Source organism: Choloepus didactylus, chromosome 13 (assembly GCF_015220235.1).
Source record: "Choloepus didactylus isolate mChoDid1 chromosome 13, mChoDid1.pri, whole genome shotgun sequence".
Classification (NCBI taxonomy): Eukaryota; Metazoa; Chordata; class Mammalia; order Pilosa; family Megalonychidae; genus Choloepus; species Choloepus didactylus.
In genome coordinates, this window is record NC_051319.1 from 29837662 (window position 1) to 29856609 (window position 18948).

Here is an 18948-nt window from a genome sequence, read left to right on the forward strand (position 1 = left end):
CTTTGGTTTTTACAAATAAGATAGGGAATCTAAAATGTGTCTGTCATCTGTCCTTTCTTTCCCAGTCATATAACCAGACTATGAATTTGTATACCTATATTATTATTATTAAGATTAAAATTTTTATTGTTTTGCCTTTTTACTGTGATTTTCTTTGTATTTATCTCAACTATTTAAACATTTGACATGTTCAAATGCTCTCATGAAAACACTTTTCATTATAACTTTTAGATTTATACCATTTAATTTTTAATAATTGTTGGAAAGATCTTCCGAGATCTTGCATATCTGACTTTCAGTTAGGGTTTCACGTGAGTAATTTTAATTTTAACTGAGCTGTTAATGGAATTTTTGAATTCTTTACAATTTTTATCTTTGTTCATTCTATTCTGATGTTTAATTTGTGAAAGGGAATCCTGAGATTGGTCTCAGTTTTTTTTTTTTTTTGTACATTTATTTGTTTATTTTTGTTTTTCATCATGGATGCTTTTAAGCCAATTTTCTTTCTTGAGTTATAAAGATTTTCTGAGGATCTTTAAAACTTATATCTTACTTGCTTTCATTCTGTGCTAGTTTCCTAAGATTGCTGTATAAATTACCACAAACTTGGTAGCTAAAAGCAATATAAATTATTCTCTTACAGTTCTGGAGGTCAGAAGTCCAAAATTAAGTTAACAGGGCTAAATTCAAGGAGTTTGAAGTCTAATTCCTTCTGGAAGCTCCAGGGGGAGAAATGGTTTCCCTGTCTTTCCTGGTTTCTGGTGGTTCCAGGCATTTCTTAGCTTATGGCTTCATTACTCTTATCTCTGACTCTCTGGTGTGTTTGTTAGGGTTCTCTAGGGAAACAGAATTAACAACTGATATCTAAATAAAAGATTTTTTAAAAGTGCTTCACACAACTGTGGGGATGCATGAGTCCAAATTCTGTAGGGCAGGCAGCAAACTAGCAACTCCAATGAAGGTGTTTGATGAACTCCTCAGGCAGTGAACTGGCATCTCCAATGAGGGTGTTCAATGAACTCCTCAGGAAATGCTGTGCTGGCTAGCCAAAGAAGTGAAGGTCCTCTATCTGCCTTGCTTAAAAGTCTTCAACTGATTGGATTAAATCCAGCTGATTGAATTCTCTCATTGTGGAAGACACGCCCTTTGTTCATGTAATGTCACAGCTGCACCCAATTGGCTGATGATTTAATAAACCAGACTTCTTGTTTCTTAACCAGCCACAAATATCCTTGCAGTAATGGTTAAGCCAGTGCTTACTTGACCAGACACCTGGGCACCATCACATGGCCAAGTTGACACATGAACCTAACCATCATTCCTGGTCACATTGCCTTCTTTTCTGCTGTAGTCAAATCTTTCCCTCCCTCTGTTTTATAAGGACATTTGTGATTGCATTTAGGGGCAATTCAGATAATCAAGTATAATCTCCCAATGTCAATATCCTCAATTTAATCACAGCTGCAAAATCCCTTTTGCCATATTAGCTATCATTCACAGGTTTCTGGGATTGGGATGTGAATATTTGGGAGGCTCTTATTTAGACTATCAAGCTCTCCAACTTCATGAGCCAATTTACATAGATTCAGGATGGCAGCAGCAAAAGCAGGGTCCTCATTTTGATCTGGCTGTTTCTTGGCTTGCAGTTGATTTATCTTCAACTTCCCACATATCCAGAGGCAGGTATGGTGGGTATGGTGGTAGCAGTTGTGGTAGTTTCATGATTCCAACACAGCTCCAGTGGTAATAGCTCTTATCAACTGGTGGGTCAGTTGAGTGTTGTTCTGGGAATCATTCCTGGAGCTAGAACCAGTATCTTCAACTCTTCCGACAGTTTTTATATATGTACTGAATTAAAGTATTTCCTCCTTTAAATACCTAGAGACCCTTAAAGCTGGCTATCTGACATGATTTGGTTTGAAAGCAGTGGCTATCCTATTACCACCAGAAACAGAGAGATCCGATACACTGGAGCAAATCTGATTAAATCACCACCTGAGATTATCTGAATATATGGTCCATTTAAGGTTAGCCTTTGGCAGGGTTCTTGCAGCTACAGACTCCTGAAGGTAGAAGGAAGCATACAATTCCTGGCTCTTTCTGAATTCAATAAAGATAGTACTGAAAGAAAATGACAAGTTCAGGATTTGGTATGCTTAGGAGACCAAGCAGTTTCTATGACTGCCCTCAAGAAATTGGTTATTTCTTACAACTGTGGGTTTTACTCAGCTGGAAATTAGATGCAGAGTTAGACTGCTGATTTTTGAGTTTCAATCTAAGTTCAAAATAAAGTCTAGCCAGGGTTCTTATATAAAAGTCAGAATATTGGGGGAGAGTGAACCCCTGTGAATTAGAATAGAGATATTTAAATATAATTTAAATATAATATCAATCAAACAAAATGCAGGAATAGAAAATGAAACAATTAAAATTATTGTAAAGAAAAAATACAAAATAAGTTAATATAATCAGTAATCTCAACAAAAGTAAACATACAAAATTAACATAATAAAATATAAATATAAATTATATATATATTAAATCCAATACTATAGATGCACAAAGCAAAATGACTCAGAAAGGTTGAAAAAAATCAATGGACAAGGCAAATACCAAATACAAAAAGGTGAAATAGCAAAGTAATTTCAGACAAATATCCTCTAAGGTAAAAAGATTCAGTAATATTAAATAAGAATTTTTATGTTCTAATGAGTTGGATTGACTTTATCAAACAATACTAACAGAACCAAAATAACAGAACATACCTAAACTAATAACTTCAACAAATATCAGAATTGATAGATCAAACATAGGAAAAGATCAGAAAGACTAGAGAATATTTGAGCAATGCCATTAATGAGGGAGAGGAATCAAGAGAGAGAAAGGGGAAAACTTTCACCAGAGACAGTATATTCCTTTTAAACCACATTATAATATATATTTCTAAACATTAATTGGATGATACATCACAAAAGAAGTATGAAAATTAAGTAAAAATGACAAGCCACACAAACTCCTGTAGTCCAGTGTGATTAAAATAGAATGCAACAGTAACGGAATAAATAAAAGAGTTTAAATTTCAGTTATTTTCAATAAGGATAATCTTGCTTATTGAGGACTTATTGTCAGGAACAGTATTCTGGTTTGCTAATGCTGCCATTATGCTAAGTACCAGAAATGGATTGCCTTTTATAAAGGGCATTTGTTAGGTTAAAAATAACCTAAGTTCTAAGGCCATAAAAGTGTCTAAACTAAGGAATCACCAAGAGGATACCTTCATTGAAGGAAGGCCAATGGCATCTGTCTGGAACACCTCTGTCAGCTGGGAAGACATGTGGCTGCCATCTGCTGTTCCTTTGCTCCCCAGCTGTGTTTCAAACAGTTTTCTGGGCTTCTGTCTCTATTAGCTTCTCTCCCTCAGCTCCTGTGGATCTTTGCTTGTTCTCTCAGGGTGTTTCTTTCTAAGTGTCTAGGGGTCCTCTCCAGCTTCTCTGGGGCAAACTGGGACTTCGTCTCCTAGCTTAGCATCTCTAAACAACCCTCAGTCTACATCTCCAAACATCTACAAATGTCAGCATATGTGTTGGCTTGAGCTCTAAGTACTCCAGTGAACTAATCAAGACCCACTCTTGAAGGGGTGGGGTCCACACCTCCATGGAACTAATTTAATCAAAGGTCTCACCCACAGTTGGGTGAAACAAAACCTAAAATGAACCAACTAATCAAAAGCTGCATTTATGTATGTATGATTGATCCCCAAATTTTCAGTCCTTGTAAGTGAATTTGATTAAGAGCTAAAGTTCATAGAGTATTGTTAGGGACCAGACTGAGTTTGTGAAGAACACAGGCTGGTGGTGCTGCCACAAAACCAAAAAACACGTCAGGCACAGAAGTAGATATAGATTTATTGGGACTTATGAACAAGAGAGATTCTCTGGTGGCAACCAGTCTGGAGGGTTAGTGCTTCACAAGGGACAGGGGAGTGCAAGAAGCAATATATGATTTTAAAACAAAGACATTCTGTATAATATGAGGACACTGGGCCTTTAGTATAATCATTAAATGGGCCTGAGACTTGATGTTTTACTGAGATTAGTGTTTAAAACTAAGGTACAATCAACGGCATTTTTATATCCTTGGTTACATTCTTCCCCCGCCAGGGAGATTGTTTATTCTTGACCTATGTTGTTGCCTAAAGCAGGTTTGTTATGGGCCATTTAGGAGGGGACTTGGCCCTGGGCCACCACAATCCACTATCCATAACAGACTGCATTGACCATAGGACAGACATTACATCCATATACAACAACAATATAAAAGACAACAGAATAATAATAATCCAATACGTAAGGCAGATAATCCTATAATTAAATGCTGCCAAGGCTGAGTAAGAGAATTAAACCGAGTAGAAAAGGCGTCATTAGGTAATTGATCAATACCGTGTATGTGTTCTTGCATATGATTTAAATCTTGTGAAATATTATGCGAGTGATCAGGAATATATGCACAACATTGTGTGTTTATAAGGGCACAGTTTCTGCCTTGTGCCACAGTTAAAGTGTCTAAAGCCATTCTATTGTGTAATAAAATATCATTGTCATTTCACAACGATATTGCTAATTTAGATTCATTAAGGACATGAGCTCTATGGTTAACTAAGGCTGTTAGATTCTTTTCAGTAACCATTTTAGCTCTCCCTGGGGCAAGAATAGCTAAAGAGTAAAACCACCATGTGGTTCACTTCACTCAATATTTAGATTTAACCATTTCCCAATTGCCAAGAAAGTAAGGTAGAGAATCATGTAATGTGGCAGGGACATACAGCTGCCCCCATTTACAGCATCCTGTCCAAGTTTAAGGTAAATAGGGCCATCCATGTTGCCCACAGGTCTATAGCCACCACACGGGGGAGGCATATGCTCTGCATCTGTTGAAGGCACTTTGCCCTTGGGAAATGCCATCATTTTATAGCTTAAGGGTAAAACTACACACTTTGAAGAATAACTACCCCATATCTCAGTTCCCATTAAGACATTCTATGCAGACAGAGGCAGTACAGTCTAAGGTTACCGCTTCTTCTGTCAGCCATCCTATTCCATCATGCACTGCATACTCTACTCACACAGCCCCTGGTGTAGAGTTTAGGTGGGTTAGGGCCTGATTTAGCCTTTTAGTCCATTGTTGTAGGGATGTCTTATTATGTCTTAAGTTCTTTTAAGAGGCCATCCATTCTTTCTAATATCTGTGCCTGTGGGTTTATAGGGTAGAAAAAACTTCACATTGCATCACAGTCCATAGCCCATGTTTGGGGTGTGTGGCAACCCATGGCCTGAGTAAGCCTCAAATAAAGTTCATGTTTCAGCAAATGCTGGGCATTCTTTTTGGTCTTTTGACTGGTAAAGCCCTCTCTTGCTGTGACAGGGTGTTTTTCTAGTGAAAGGGGTTCCCAGACCACTGTAGTATTCCCTAGAGAGCACTTACCCTTTCTAGGCAGCATGTGGTGGCTTGCAGATGAGCTTTCCCCACCAGAAAAGCTAATAGAAGTACCATTGCAGTATCTACTGTGGTGAATGCATACTTTGCCTGCCTCTTCTGAGAGCAGAAGGGGGCTGATGTAATCCACTTGCCACTGGGTCACTGGAGCCTGTGACTGACCAATATGCCCCTTCTGGTGAGGCAATCAATGTGGTTGTCACAGGGAGCAAGATGGACACTCCTGTGTGATGTATATAAGTTGTTGGCATGTGATGGATAGCTGGGCTAAAGGCCATAAGATTTGATACCCTCGGTGTCTGCTCTTTTAATGAAGCCACCCGGCCACTTCATGGGTTTCAGTAGTGTGGTTCTGGGCTCAAGCAAGGGCATTTGCCACAGTGTTCCTGGGCAGTGTCTTAGCAGTGTGGGCAGGGACATGATAACCAGTTACCTTTTATCAGTGGCAGGCATCCCAGGTGTTTTGCCACAATTCTCTTCCCCATAGAGTGTGACCTATGACTGTCCATTGTTCTTGTTTCCATGTTGCCAAAAGGTCATGAGGTCTTTGTAAACAGCCCAGCTGTCAGTACACACAGCACATTTCTGGGTTTATACATTATACCCATCCATATGGCTCTTAATTCAGCCCATTGACTACTTTGCATAGTGCCAGTACTAATATATATTGAAAACACTGTGGGAGACTGTCCACTAGCAGTTCCTTCACTATTCTCGTCAGACTTGCAATTATTCCTATTTCCTCTATAGTGGGTACTTCAACAGTTATTTCATGTGCCACAGTTTTAGCTGTTGTGTCTTCTTCATATGACACTGGTCCTAAAATTTTGTGCATCTTAGCACTCAGAGGGCTGGTTTTGAAAATGCTAGTAGTCTTAGAAAGGCCATTAATTGCTTTGGCATATGTGGTACAGGAAAACATTGTACCTTATCAATTGCTGTAAAAGGAATAATTTTTGTCCTACCTGACCATACAACACCCAAGAATTTGACAGAGAAGTCAGGGCCCAGTAGCTTGTCATGATTGATTACCCATCCTGGCTCTCAAGATGGGATATTAACATTTCCGACACCTCTTTTGTTCTGAAAGAGAATCTCTGGTTAACATAATATCATCAATATAATGAAATAAAATTGCAAAGTTGTGTTTCTCCCAATTGGTCAAGTCTTTTGCCACTAAGCTGTGACAAATGTTAGGGCTATGCAACAAGCTTGGTGGGGTCATGGTGAAAGTCCTTTCTCATCCTTCCCAGGTGAAGGTGAAATAAAGTTGACTTGTTTTATCTAAGTGAATATTGATGAAAGCATTAGCTAAATACAAAACAAAATGATAATGACATAAATGAGTGCTAATTTCTTATAGTAAAGAGGCAATGTTTGGAACCACTGCATACAGTGGTGGGGTTACTTTATAATATGACAGGTTTTGTCAGGTTTTTGTGCTGGCCACACAGGGCTATTAAAGGGGTATGGGTTGGTATTAATAGTACCACTATTTCTCCTTAATGGTTACAGAAGTCTCTTGATGTCCCCCTGGGAGCTTATATTGCTTAGTGGCTGCAATCCTCCAAAGTTGCCATACTTTTACAGGGACTGTTTTGCTTGCCCCTTTAATACCACTTTCACTCCTCTACATCAGAGGCAGAATTCTCCTATGATAGTTTTAATGTGGAGATTAAGAGAAGATCAATTCCTAATATATAGTCAGGTATAGGAGAAATATATACAGTGTATTCCCTGGGAGTGGGCAATCTCCCAATTTTTAAGATTGAATTATACCATTTGTCTTTGACTGTTTGTGCCCCATAGTCATCTATGGCCAGCACAGGTCCATTAAATTGGGCTACATTTCCATAAATTAAAGTACATTCAGCCCCAGTACCTACTAGTGCAAATACTCTCTGTTTGCTAGTAGAGGACTAGTAAATAGTTAATTCTATGTGTGGCCTCTGATCTCTGGGGTCCCTAGTTATCACTGGGACCTGGGACTCTTGGCCCCTCCAATATGGGAGGGAAAAGGGAGTTTTCCAATTCTCCTCTGGGGTTCTGGAGGGTTCTTATGTTTTGAAATGGGTTTTTTAGTAGATTTATCTTCCCCTTAGTGGATTTATTTTAGTAAATCTTTGTCTTTGGGCAATTTGCTCCACAGTTTAACTAAAACAAAATTTGCTGTTTATCTATGGTTTCTAGTTCTATCCCTGTGGCAATTAGATCAGCCCACATTTGCTTACATGAGAGATGATTAGGGCCATCATGATCTTGGGGAGTTTTTCCCATGGTTCTCACTTCTGTTTTGTGGAGACACTGTGATTCTCTGAGATTTGCTGTGACTTGAGTAGCTCTTAAAACTGGCTGTCCCAATAGAGGACTCAAAATGGACATCAGGGTTCCATAAAAATGACTAGAAGTAGTTTGCAGTATGATGTCTTTCATCCCTGCTGTAAAAGTTTCATTGTTGGGGCCTGCAAAATTTTCAGAATATATTGCATGTTTCAGCCTAAGACCCCACAAAACATCTTGCAGTTCTTTCATTCATTGCCAATTAGGAGTAGTGTGTGGGATATCTCCTTCATTGGGACAGGCTGCCTTGCATGCAGCTATTAGCCAGGCTAACAAAGATACCATTTTTACATGATTAATTTTTGTATACAGGTGCTGGCACAAGGATGGGTTCATTGTGATAGATGCTAGCTTACTCATTTCCACCCAGTTAATATTATGCCTTCATCTCATGTATCCCATAATCATAAAAGCCAATCAAGTAATGATTCCTTGGCTTTCTGTTTAGAATGCTGCCCAAGGTCACCTAATTCAGCAGCAGTATAATCTCTTATGGAAATATGGAGATTCTTCTCTGGAGGTTGTAAATTCTGAGGGTTGCCCCGTCCTGTTTTTGTTTTTTCTTATCACTGGGAGAACTTGCCAAGGAGGGGCTCCTCTTCCTCTACTTTCCATACTTCTTCCTTTTCCTCCTCTTCATCATCAGATGAAGTATCTGTGGGATCCTAAGCTTTCAGAGTCCCACCCCAGATAAGTTAATATTGTCCAGACTTGGACCTGGAGCAATTTCTGACCATGGGCACAACTGTACCTGCAAGTTACAGTTTCTAAGTGATCATCTACAAAGCATAAATTCTTGGTTAAAACATCTTTTATGTCTGCTTGAGCTAGCTATGTATCTCTTTCTAATTTTAATTCCTCCTCTAGATGGTGGGCTGCTGTTTTTGCCACCTCTTCTGCCTCTGTGGCCACATGTGAGGCTCCTAAAAGGGGCAAAGCTATGGCCACTGCTACTTGGCATTCTCTTTTCCTTCTGCTAAGATTTAGTTGCCTGGCTATACATTGCAAAATAGTCTGCAGCCCTGCTGGAATTTTTAGTGCATCCCCATATTCTCACAGTGGTCCTCATCTATCCAGGAAGGCAGCCACCCCTCTCCCACATGGATGATGCAGGCAAACCTGGGAATTCACCCTCCAAGTCTCCTTTCCTTGGACCTATGCCTACTGTTGCCAGTGGTGTATCAGTCTCCTGGCTGGCTCATCAATTATCTGGGTCCAGACTGAGTTCATGCAGAGCATTGGTTGGTGCTGCCATGAGACCAAAAAACACACCAGGCACAGAAATAGGTATAGATATATTGGGACTTATGAACAGGAGAGATTCTCTGGTGGCAGCTGGTCTGGAGGGTTAGGACCCCTCCAGGGACTGGAAGGCCAGTCCAAGGAGCAATATATGATTTTAGACAAGGATGTTCCATATAGTATGAGGACATCATGTCTTTAGTATAATCATTAAAGGGACCTAAAACCTGATGTTTTACTAAGATTAGTGTTTAAGACTAAGATACACTCAATGCCATTTTTATATCCATGGTTACATTCTTCCCCTTCTGGGGAGATTTACTTTCTTGCCTTTTGTCCTTGGCTAAAGCAGGTTTGTTATGGGCCATTTAGGAGGGGGCCCAGGACCTGGGCCACCACAAGTATTTTCAGCCGCCTATTTATGCACAATACAAAACTTCCAATATTGATCCTCATTGGTTTGCCCAAATGAGTCTTAGATATTTAACAGTGTATAACATTGACTTTCAGATTGTTTCTGTTACATCTACCATCATGTTGATCAACTCAAGTACAGTGATCAAGAAGAGAATGCCAGAGTTGAAGTAAATGAGATTTGTACATGTTTGGAAGCTGCTAATATTCACCTCATTAATTTTCACTGCAGGCAACCATTTTTGTGTCATTGTTTTCTATAACAATTGAAGAGCATTGGCTCACTGGTTCGAATTACCTCAGAAAGAATGAAGAGAATTTTGTTATTTCCCTTATTTTCATAAGTTGTCATTGCTAATATTGCCAGTCAATTATTCCAAACCCTGGTTGTTGAAGCGTTTTTGGTTTTTTTATTTCTATATAAACTCTCAGATACATTTCTCTATATAAGAATAGTGTCTTTGGGTGAAAAGTAATAATAACATTTAGTTTTACCTTATTTTGATTAGTTTTGTCTGTATTCTTTTCTTATTTTTGATGTTTCATTTTGCTTCTCTGAAAAAGATGCTTTTCATTAATATCATTAATATCATTAATATTTTGTACATTGATTTCCATGTCAACAAACATTTCTCATACAAAGTGATATCTTTTCAAGAAATTCCCAGTGCTGCTGAGTTGTATCTGAGTCAATCGAATGAATAAAACTGGAAGTTACAGAAGTCAAACTTACTGAGCTGTTTTTTTCTCACCTGTGGCTGAAAGTCACTGAAAAGATAAATATCCATACTTCTAAATCCACTGAAATTTTAGCTTGTGTTCCGTTAGAATTATAATGTTGCTTAACCAAATGAAATTCACTTTTCTTTGGTTTTCAGTGTTTTACCACTTAAACATGGTTGTTGTCATCAGTAATAAAATATGATTAAGAAAGCCCATTACTGTTAATTTGGAAGAAATATAGAAAACTAGAACTTAACAATTATTAGGATATTAGATTATCTTTCCTTTTTTTTCTAACAGATTTCAAATTTAATAGTTAAGGCATAGTGGGGGGAAACTCTTTAGGACTAACTTTCTAATCTTACTTACATTCATTACACATGAGATGAAAGCACAACAAGCAGAAAATACATTCAGAAAGTTAAAACTATTTTGTAAAATTAGAGATTATGTATTAATTTTACATGCAAGTACCACGTGAAAATAATTTCTATTTTGTTTCCTTTTGTATCACAATTGTAAAAAACAAACAAACAAACAAAAAACAGTGCCACTATTGATAAATAGTTCCAACCACCACATAGGCCATGACCCAGTCAAGATGGTGGAATGAGATGGTTCATGGCACTGACCTTACATAGAAGCTTTGAGCGACCAGCAAGAACTAGCAGAAACATCTTTCTAAAAGCTCCAGAAAACAGATAAAGTTTTTCAGTAACAGGGTATTTGTTAGATCAAGAAAAAGACCATTTAAAAGTGGTAGGATCTCCTGGTGTCCTGGCTGGCCCCTTTCTCACCCACTCCCAAGCTCAGTGTGGAACTGGCCATACTCCCATTAATGACAGCTGGTCCCATTTTCTAAGGGAGCAGAGCAACACTTGTACACATACTAGGACCAAGTATGTTTGGCCCAATTTGTTTGGTGGTGGCCTGAAGGACTCACTCTCTCAGAACTTGCCCTGCCAGCCTGTACCAAAAGTGCAGAAAAGGGAAAGATTGAAGGGAAAATTACTACAAAGGCAGAACCATGGAAGCTGAAATCTGGACTGAAGATATTTTCTCTGACCAATAGAGCAAGCCCATTTATTTGTGTGGAAAGGGTGAGTCTGCCCAAGCACTTGGAGGGGGCAGACTTTCTGCCTTCTTGTTGGGGAAGAGTGCCACCACTCAAGTTTTCTCAGAAGCCTGTGGGGTTGTGGTGAGTCCTGTCACCACCCTAATGCTTAAAGTTGGTGGAATCTAGAGCTTGGCTGCCATCTCAATGATTGACAATAGTGGACCTTTTCACTTTTCAGGACTTTTCAGGGAGAGGATGGCTGCTGGGCAAGCACTTGGAAAAGGTGCAGCTGTTGCATCTTCTGGACTGGGGCACAAAACTTGGTTCTACAGATGAGTTTCAGACATTGAAATCTAGTGGAATATGTTCTTCAAGGTTTGGGAATTGTTTGGAACCCAAGATCCCTGTTTTGCTTGTAATTTATCTCCATGGAAATGGGAATGTTTATCCTATGCCTGTCCCTTCTTTGTATATTGGAAGCAAATAACTTGTTCTGTGGGTTTCAGAGGTCCACAGACAGAGAGAGAATTGTGCTCCAGGACAGACCACAGCATCTATAAATGATTTTGATGAGACTTTGTACTAAACATTGTTTCTGAAATTGTTTAAAACTTTTGGGATATTGTGATGGAATGTATGTATTGGCATATAGAAGTAATATGTCTTTTTGGTGTCTAGAAGGTACAGTGTGGTGGTTTGAAGCTGTATGTATTGCAGAAAAGCATGTTCTAAAAGTTAATGCATTCCTGCTGGTGTGGATACTATTGTAAGCAGTACATTGAAATGAGGCTACTTTAGTTAAGGTATGACTGATCTCATTCAGGATGGGTCTCAACCCTCTTTCTGGAGTCCCTTTTCAACAGGATGAATACAGAGAAAGAAAGCCACAGAAACAGGAAGCTGAACATCAACAGAACCCAGAAGAGAGAGGAAAGACAAGGAGATGCTGCCATATGCCTTGCCATGTCACAGGCAAAGAACCAAAAATCACCAGTAGCCAGCCCCAGAATGTCACAGTATTAGGGAAGGAAGCATTGCTTTGATGATGACTTGATTTGGACTTTTTCCAAGCCTCAAATCATAAGCAAATAAATTCCTGTTGTTTTAACTTGACACATTTCATGGTATTTGCTTGAGCAGCATATAAAAATAAAACAAAGATTTATATCAAAGTTAAATTTCTTGAACTTAATACCTGCTCTTAAGGTAATTGCAAAAATGAATACCATTGTTTGTAGGCAATGTACATGGAAGTATTAAATTTTCAGCAATATGATGTGCACAACCTGCTCTCAAATGTTCAGAAAATAGGTAGATAGAAAAATAGATAGATAGATAGTAGGAGAGATAGAATGATACCACAAAGGTAGCAAAATATTAAAATCAGTGGATCTGGGTATCTGGGGGTGGAAGTATGTTAGAGTTCTCTGTATGGGGTTTATATTTTTATGCAATTTTATTGAGATATATGCACATACAATACAATAATCCAATGTGTACAATCAGTTGTTCACAATATTCATCATATAGCTGTGCATTCATCACCACAATAAATTTTTGAACATTTTCATTACTCCAAAAAAAAAAGTAAAAAAGAACACCCAAAACATCCCGCATCCCCCATTCCCCATATTATTCATTTACTTTTTGTCCCCATTTTTCTACTCATGTATTACTACACTGGATAAAGGGAGTGTAAGCCACAAGGTTTACTCAATCATATGGTAACACCATATAAGCCATGTTGTTATATGATCATCTTCAAAATCAAGGCTAATAGATTGCAGTTCAACAGTTTCAGGTATTTCCTTCTAGCTATTCTAATAAACTAAAAAACTAAAAAGGGATAAGGATGTCTATACAATGCATAAGAATAACCTCTAGAATGAACTTGACTACAGTTCAAATCCCTCAGCCACTGAAACTTTATCTTGTTTCATTTCTCTTCCCACTTTTGGTCAAGGAGGCTTTCTCAATCCTATGACTCTGGGTCTAAGCTCAACCCTAGGAGTTATATCCAACATATCCAGGGAGATTTACACCCCTGGGAGTCATTCCTACCTAGGGGGAAAAGCAGCAAGTCCAACTGCCAAGTTGGCTCAGAGAGAGAGGCCACATCTGAGCAACAAAAGAGGTTCTTTGTTGTGACTCTTAGGCATGACTAGGAGTTAATTTAGCCTCTCCTTTGCAGTAACAAGCTTCATAAGGACAAGCCGTAAGATTGTGGGTTCAGCCTACTAAACTAGTGGTACCCAGTGCTTGTGTGACTATCAGGAAATCCCCAGGTGGAGAAGTTTAATATTTATGTATTTTACCCTAATACCTCTGTATTGATTTGGGATCTCTAGGGAAACAGAACCAATAAGAGATATCTATAAATATAAGATTTTGTAAAAGCATCTCACACAACTGTGGGGATGCATGAGTCCAAATTCCATAGGGCAGTATGCATGAGTCCAAATTCTGTAGGGGAGGCAGTGAACTGACAACTCCATTGAAAGTGTTCAATGAACTACTCAGGAGATGCTGGCTAGCTTAAGAAGAAGTGAAGATTCTTTCTCTTCTCCAAGTCTTCAACTGATTGGATGAAATCCAGCTGATTGAATTTTCTCATTGTGGAAGACATGCCCTTCATTGATGTAATCAGCCATGGATGCAGTGAACTGACTGATGGTTTAATAAGCCATCCTTCTGGTTTATAAACCAGGCACATATGCCCTTGCAGGAATGGCTAGGCCAAGGCTTGTTTGAGCACCATCGCATGGTCAAGTTGATTCATGGATCTAACCATCACAGTCCACCCCTTGTTAACTTAGCAATCATACACATCACCTTAAACCATACTTAGTCTCTAAATAGAACACAGTAAAAGACATACGTTTCACTTAACAATACTAAGTGATCCTGCATACAAGAAATGTACTAAAACACTCGAGAATAGGGTACAAGTCTTTGGGTAACATTGACACTTACACTTGATTTCCTATCACTTAAATACTATGAAATGAAAAGCAGTATTAACAAAACAAAGAGGAAATGCTGATGCCATAGTAGTCCTTATTTCTGTAACCAGTCATGTGGTCATAGTTTTTATTTATCACTACCTTCATCCAATACCCTTTCCATGTTCCCAATACCCTCAGAAGGCCTTTCAGTTGGCCATGGTTCTTCACATGGTGCGGTGACCCAAACCTTCATTCCTGAAGTTTCTGGGCCATTAGTAGTCCTGCCTGGATTGGGTTATTGCAGTTTTCTATTGATTTTAATCACAGGGCATGGTAGTACTAAGAGATGCCATAGGGGATCTCCTGTATTCCAGGAACGCTCTTCCTTACCTCCAATGTGTAGTTGCAGTGCTATTTCCCCTTGACAGTCAGGATCAATCACCCCAGACATTTCACTAATCCCTGTCCTTGCCTGTTGAATCAGAGGCTTAAAAAGACCAAAAAGTACAGGTGACAGTCTTAAATTCTAGTTTGATGGAAATCTTGTGTCTCCTGGTGGAAGTACTCCTCCTTTTGGAATTAAGACTTGTAGACCAGCAGAAATTAAGGTTGCAGGGACAGGAAGAAAGAATTTTCCTAGTGGATCACTAGGAGTGATAGTGAGTGGTGCTACTCCTGTTTCTGCCCCTTGATTCCTGGACCCATTAATCCTGGCTATGGAGAAACAGCCCCATAGAATGGATGCTGATTCAGATCATACGCAGCCTCCTGGAGAACACCACCACAGCCCTGCAAGGTACTGCCACCTATTTGGAGCCATAATTGAGTCTTCAACAGGCCATTCCATATTCTATCAATCCAGCTGTCTCTGGATGATAGGAAACATGGTAAGACCAGAGAATTATGTGGCCTATTGCCACACTTCATTTGCTGTGAACTGGGTTCCTTGGTCAGAAGCAATGCTGTATGGAAAACCATGAGAGTTGATAAGGCATTCCATTAATCCACAGAAGGTAGTTTTGGCAGAAGCATTGCATGCAGGGAAGACAAACCCATATGCGGAGTACATGTCTATTCCAGTGAGAACAAACCACTGCCACTCCCATGTTTGAAGTCATCCAATGTAATCAACCTGCCACCAGGTAGCAGGCTGATCACCTCAGGGAATGATGCCATATTGGGGAATGAGTGTGGGAGCCAGCTGCTAGAAGATTGGGCACTCAGCAGTGGCTATGTCAAGGTCATTCTTGGTGAGTGGAAGTCCTTGTTGCAGAGCCCATGCATAACTTCCATCCCTACAACCATGACCACTTTGTTCATAAGCTTGTTGGGCAATGACAGGAGTGGCTGGGGAAAGATGCTGATTGCTATCCACAGAATGGGTCATCTTATCCACTTGATTAACATTTTCCTCTACTGAAGTCACCCTCTGGTGAGCATTCACATGTGGCACAAATATCTTCATGATTTTGCCCACTCAGATAGGTCTATCTACATACCTCTTCCCAGACCTGTTACCAATAGTCCAATAATATTCCTTCCATGTCCCTGACCATCCAGCTAAACCATTAGCAACAGTCCATGAATCAGCATACAAACAAACATCTGACCAATTCTCCTTCCAAGAAAAATGAACAACCAGATGCACTGCTCAAAGTTCCACCCACTGGGAGGATTTCCCCTTAACCCTGTGCTTCAGGGTCATCCCAGAAAGGGGTTGCAGCACTGCAGCTGTCCACTTTTTGGTGGTGCCTGCATATCATACAGAACCATCTGTATACCAGGCCCAAGTTTCCTCTTCCTCAGCCAACTGATTGTAAGGAAATCCCCAAGAAGCCATAGCTGTTGGCTGGGAAAGAAGGTAATGTGTCAGGAGTGGCCATGGGCATTTGGGCCAAATCCTCATGTAATTTACTTGTGTCTTCAGGACCCAATCAAGCCCTATCTCATATATACCATTTCCATTTTACAATGGAGTGATGCTGTGCATGCTGACTTCATGGCTTGGCAAGTCAGACAACACCCAACTCATAATATGTAATGCAGGTCTCTTGGTAACTTGGTGGACCATGGTTAAGCATTCTGTCTCTACTAAGGCCCAATACCAGGCCAAAAGCTGTTTCTCAAAGAGAGAGTGGTTGTCTTCAGAGGATGGTAAGGCTTTACTCCAAAATCCTAAGGCCTGCATTGTGATTCTCCTATAGAAGCCTGTAAAAGGCTCCAAACAGTGTCTCTATTTGCCACTGACACTTCCAGCACTACTGGATCAGCTGGATCATATAGTCTAAGTGGTACAGCAGCTTGCATAGCAGTCTGTACCTGTCAAAGAGCCTCCTCTTTTTTCCAGTCCCTACTCAACACTTGAAGCTTTCCTGATCACTTGGTAAATTGGTCAGAGTAGCACACCCAAATGATGGATATGTTGTCTCCAAAATCCAAAGAGACTAACTAGGCATTGTGCCTCTTTTTGGTCATAGGTGGAGCCAGATGCAATCGCTTATCCTTGACCTTAGAAAACATATCTTGACACACCCTGCACTTCTGGACACCTAGAAATTTTACTGAGGTTGAAGACCCCTGTATTTTTGTTGGATGTACTCCCATCCTCCGACACACAAATGGCTTACCAACAAATCTAGAATAGTTGCTACTTCTTCTGCACTAGGTCAAATCAACATGATATCATCAACATAATGGACCAGTGTGATGTCTTGTGGGAGGAAGAAATGGTCAAGGTCCCTGTGGACAATCTTATGACATAAGGCTTGAGAGTTGATATACCCTTGAGTTAGGACAGTAAAGGTACACTGCTGACCTTGCAAGCTGAATGCAAATTGTTTCTGGTGGTCCTTGCTAACAGCTATTGGGAGAAAAGCATTTGCCAGATCAATAGCTGCATACCAGGTACCAGGGGATATGTTGATTTGCAAAAGCAATGATACCACATCTGGAAAAGCAGCTGCAATTGGAGTCACCACCTGGTTAAGCTTACAATAATCTGCTGTCATCCTCCAAGACCCATCTGTTTCCTGCACAGACCAAATAGGAGGGTTGATTGGGGGTGTTATGGGAATAACCATCCTTGCATCCTTCAAGTCCTTAAGAGTTGAATTAATCTCTGCAATCCTTCTAGGAACCTAATATTATTTCTGGTTTACTATTTTGGTATGCAGGGGCAGTTCTAGTGGCATCCAGTTGGCCTTTCCTACCACAATGGCCCTCACTCCATGAGTCAGGGAACCAATGTGGGGATTCTGCCAGTTTCTCTGAATGTCTTTTCCAATAATGCACACCAGAACTGTGGAAATAACCATAGAGTGGATCAAGGAATAACTGGACCCAATGTGAGATGGACCTGAGCTAAAACTCCATCAATCACCTGACCTCCATCAGCTCCAATTCTGACAAGTGGACCAGAGTGACATTTAGGGTCTCCTGGAATTAATGTCACTTCTGAACCAGTGTCTAATAAGCCCCCAAATATCTGATCATTTCCTTTTCACCAATGCACAGTTACCCTGGTAAAAGGCTGTAGATCACCCAGGGGAAGACTGGGAGGAAGATTAACACTCTAAATTTTTGGCAGTGTAACAGGGTTCTTCCCCAAGGGTACCCAGCCTTCCCCTCATTCAAGGGCTTCTGGGTCTGTTAACTGTCTCATGTCTGGGAATTTTTTAAGGGGCCATGACTCTCTGTGTTTATAATTCAAGATAGACTTTTGTTCACTTGACTAGAATTTTTCTGCTTATACAGGTCAAACAAGAATTTAGTACTGCCCATCTATTTTACTTCTAGGTTCTCCTTGACCTACTAGTCAACACCATAAGTCTCTGTGAGTCACATTATTTTGACTGCTGCTTTGAGCCTACTGTTCCTCATGGTAGCCACACCCACCTTGTCTTTGGTGTTTAACTGCTGCTACATTGGTTCTACCAACTCAGGATCTGATTATCTCCATTGTGTTTAAGTTTTCCAGGTCAGTGGCAGCAATTCCCACAGTAATATCTGTTCTACAGAGAACAACAACTACAGAGCACTTCAGGAATGATGGAATTAGTCTCACAAATTATTTTCCTCACAATCCTGTTAAAAGGTGTTTCCTCTGGACGTTCCTGGAGTGTACCAGCAGGTTTTCCATGAAAAATCCACTCCAACATTCCAACACCTCCAAGACTTTTGATCCCCTCCTCTACTTTATACCAGGACAGTTCTGGCATTTTGACCTAAGGTAATGTCAGCCATCTTTTGGTCCATGTTTCAGCCAACCACCCAAACAACTGTTAATGCCCTTTCTAACCCCTTGAGCTACAAAATGGAATGCAGAATCTCTGCTTAGTGGGCCCATATGAATAAATTCTGCCTGATCCAACTTTATATTCCTTCCACCATTATCCCTCACCCTTAACATCCATTCCCACACACATTCCCCTGATTTCTGTCAATATAAATTGGAAAACTCATGCAGCTCTTTTGGAGTATAGCATACTTCCTCATGGGTCACACTTTATTCCTCACCCTTCAGGGCCTGTTGGGAATTTAGTGTGGTTACAGGTCTTGAAGAAAAGAGTGGTGTTGTGGATGGGTCCTGAAAAGAATTAGAAGTATTCTTCAAGCCAATTACCTCAGGACAGTCCTCTGTAGTTTGATATGGTGAAACGGGATTAATCTCTCCAGGCAGAGAAGTGAGGGCTTCTTCCTCAGGGGAGGTGATTACAGGTTTGGCAGGCTCTGAAG